The sequence below is a fragment of the Salmo trutta genome, unplaced genomic scaffold (assembly GCF_901001165.1).
Source record: "Salmo trutta unplaced genomic scaffold, fSalTru1.1, whole genome shotgun sequence".
In the NCBI taxonomy this organism is placed as follows: domain Eukaryota; kingdom Metazoa; phylum Chordata; class Actinopteri; order Salmoniformes; family Salmonidae; genus Salmo; species Salmo trutta.
Window position 1 is genome coordinate 11,108,617 of NW_021822911.1, and position 4,118 is coordinate 11,112,734.

Genomic DNA, 4,118 nt, shown 5'->3' on the forward strand with positions numbered 1-4,118 from the left:
ACACACACACTCAACACACACCACACACACACACTCAACACACACACACACACACACACTCAACACACACACACTCACACACACACACTCACACTCAACACACACACACTCTCACTCAACACACACACACTCACACTCACACCCAACACACACACACACTCAACACACACAGACACACACACACTCAACACACACACACTCGACACTCGACACACACACACTCACACTCGACACACTCACACTCGACACACACACACTCACACTCGACACACTCACACTCACACTCGACACACACACACTCACACTCAACACACACACACACACACTCAACACACACAGACACACACACACTCAACACAAACACACTGGACACACACACACACACTGGACACACACACTCAACACTGAACACACACACACACTCAACACACACACTAAAACACATTCTGGACACACACTGAACACACACACACTGGACACAAACTGGACACACACACACTCAACACACACACACACACACACTCAACACACACACACACACTCAACACACACACACTCAACACACACACACACTCAACACACACACACACGACACACACACACACACACACTGAACACACACACATACACACACACACACTGAAAACACACACACACACACACACACACTGGGCACATACTCACACACTGAAACACACACACACACTGAACACACACACACTGGACACACTCTTAACACACACACACACACACACACACTGAAGCACACACACACACACACACACACACACACACACACACACACACACACACACTGAAACACACACACACTGGACAGACACACACACACACTGGCCACCCACTCAAACTGGACAAACACACATACACACAAACACACTCACTGGACACACACACACAAACACTGGAATGACACATACACACACTCACTGGACACACACACTCACTCAAACGGACATACAAACACACTGGAAACACACTGGACACACACACACACACACTGGACACACACACACCCACTGGACACACACAAACCCACTGGACACACACACACCCACTGGACACACACACACACACTGGACCCACACACACACTGGACACACACACACACTGGACCCACACACACACTGGACACACACACACACTGGACACAAACTGAACACACTCAACACACACACACTCAACACACACACACTCAACACACCCACACTGAACACACACACACTGAACACACACACACTAAACACACACACACTGAACACACACACACACACACTGAACACACACACACACACACACTGGTAACATACTCACACACTGAAACACGCACACACTGGACACACACACTGGACAATCACACACACACTGAACACACACACACTCACTGGGCACATACTCACACACACTGGACACACACACACACACTCTGGACATTCACACACACACTTGACACAGACACTGGACACACACACACACACACTGGACACACACACACTGGACACACACACACACACACACACACACTGGACACACACACACACACACACACACACACACACACTGGACACACTCTGAACACACACACACACACACACACTGAAACGCACACACACACACACTCACTGGACACACACACACACACACACACACGCTGGACACACGCACTCACTCAAACGGACATACAAACACACTGGAAACACACTGGACACACACACACACACACTGGACACACACACACCCACTGGACACACACAAACCCACTGGACACACACACACCCACTGGACACACACACACACACTGGACCCACACACACACTGGACACACACACACACTGGACCCACACACACACTGGACACACACACACACTGGACACAAACTGAACACACTCAACACACACACACTCAACACACACACACTCAACACACCCACACTGAACACACACACACTGAACACACACACACTAAACACACACACACTGAACACACACACACACACACTGAACACACACACACACACACACTGGTAACATACTCACACACTGAAACACGCACACACTGGACACACACACTGGACAATCACACACACACTGAACACACACACACTCACTGGGCACATACTCACACACACTGGACACACACACACACACTCTGGACATTCACACACACACTTGACACAGACACTGGACACACACACACACACACTGGACACACACACACTGGACACACACACACACACACACACACACTGGACACACACACACACACACACACACACACACACACACTGGACACACTCTGAACACACACACACACACACACACTGAAACGCACACACACACACACTCACTGGACACACACACACACACACACACACGCTGGACACACGCACTCACTCAAACGGACATACAAACACACTGGAAACACACTGGACACACACACACACACACACACACACACACACACACACACACACACACACACACACACACACACACACACTGGAAACACACACACTCACTGGACACACACACTCACTGGACACACACACGTGACAGGCTTGTAATATTTTCAGATCTTTTACCACTTTGCATTTTTTATGATATATTTTCCTGTTTGTGTTTGTACCACAGGAGGTTGGTGGGACCTTATTTAGGGAGGACAGGCTTGTAATGGCTGGAGTGGAATAAGTGGAGTGGTATCAATCACGTGGTTTCCATGTGTTCCATTTCATTCACTCTGTTCCAGACATTATTATGAGCCGTCCTCCCCTCAGCAGCCTCCTCTGGTATGTACTGTCCTGTATGTGAGAGAGATCCAACAAGGAATTACAATGTATGTATTACTTTTAATACCTGCAAATGGCAAATAAACTACTGGAACTCCTTATGAATGTCTGCAGCCGACAAGAGGTGAAAATATTACCGGAATATTCTGCAAAATGTTGATGAAGACGTCACTCAATCCACCCAAAACAACATGCAGTCTTTCCACAAGACTCCCATGAAGTTATAGTGTGACGTTATGAGTCGACGTTAAAGTAACATTCTCACAACATACTGCACTTGTTTTATCCTGTTTTAGATGTATCCTCTGTTTAAACATTTAAACTCTTACAATAACACTGTTAAAATACCAATGTGATCATTTCTTGTCTTTTATGTTGGAAAAACAAATTGTACAATTATATGTGGACATACGCTCCATAGTTGTACAAGTATACATGGTTATATTGTACTTTTCATAATGAAACAAGAAAAACCATGTTAATTGTGAAAACAATTTCGTTATTGATTTTTACATTGCTTCTCCCTGTCTCATGTTGACGTTTGTCATGAATCTTGACCTGGAGGCAGAACTGTGCGATTTCCTCTAGATATGTCAGCTGCAAAGTCAGAATTGTCTGTGGAAAATGTTGTTTTATGGTCTTAATTTAAGGGAAGGATTAGCAGTGTGGTTAGGGTTGAGGTTAGGATTAAAATCGGATTGTATTACTTTGTGCCTGTGCCAGCTAGGGAATGCTTTGCTGAACTGCCTCCAGAGCAAGATTCATGACAATAAATGCCAACCTGCCTCCAGAACAAGATTCATCACAATAAATGCCAACCTGCCTCCAGGGAAAGATTCATGACAATAAATGCCAACCTGCCTCCCAGTCGTCCCCTCCTTATCTTTACAAGGCTGCAGAACCTGCAAGCTAGTGATGTGGGGGTTCTCTCATAACCCTCAGTCCCCAGGTGGGTAGATGGCAGGTTGAATAAAGAGAAGCTAGTGATGTGGGGGTTCTCTCATAACCCTCAGTCCCCAGGTGGGTAGATGGCAGGTTGAATAAAGAGAAGCTAGTGATGTGGGGGTTCTCTCGTAACCCTCAGTCCCCAGGTGGGTAGATGGCAGGTTGAATAAAGAGAAGCTAGTGATGTGGGGGTTCTCTCGTAACCCTCAGTCCCCAGGTGGGTAGATGGCAGGTTGAATAAAGAGAAGCTAGTGATGTGGGGGTTCTCTCGTAACCCTCAGTCCCCAGGTGGGTAGATGGCAGGTTGAATAAAGAGAAGCTAGTGATGTGGGGGTTCTCTCGTAACCCTCAGTCCCCAGGTGGGTAGATG